Here is a 501-nt window from a genome sequence, read left to right as displayed (position 1 = left end):
GCAGCAGCAGCAGCAGCAGCAGCAGCAGCAGATCTTCCTGTGGGGCCCCGGGGCCCCCTACAGGGGGGCCCCCTAGGGGGCCCCCAGGGGCCCCCTGTGTATTTCATTTTTTTTGTTTTTTTTGTTTAATTTTTATATTAAAATATATTTATTTTTATTTATTATAATTTATTTATTGTTTTCTTCTTTATTTATCGATCGCTCTGCTGTGCCATAGCCACCGGGGGACCCTAAACCCTAAACCCTAAACCCTAAACCCTGAAACCCTAGGGGGCCCCTGCGCCTCTTCTATACCCTCGGGGGCCCCTGGGGGCCCCAGGGGGCCCCCAGGGTACATACACAGTTGAGGGAAGAGCACGACAGCGGCAGTAGCTGCTGCTGCTGCTGGAGCAGCAGAAGCAGCAGCAGCAGTTGCTGCTGCAGGAGAAACACCAGCAGCAGCTGCTGCTGCAACGGAAACTGCAGCAGTAGTAACTGCTGCAGCAGAAAGAAGAGAAACAA

The sequence above is a fragment of the Eimeria mitis genome, genomic scaffold (assembly GCF_000499745.2).
Source record: "Eimeria mitis Houghton genomic scaffold, Emh_scaff1443, whole genome shotgun sequence".
In the NCBI taxonomy this organism is placed as follows: Eukaryota; Apicomplexa; class Conoidasida; order Eucoccidiorida; family Eimeriidae; genus Eimeria; species Eimeria mitis.
Note: the sequence above shows the minus strand (reverse complement) of the source record.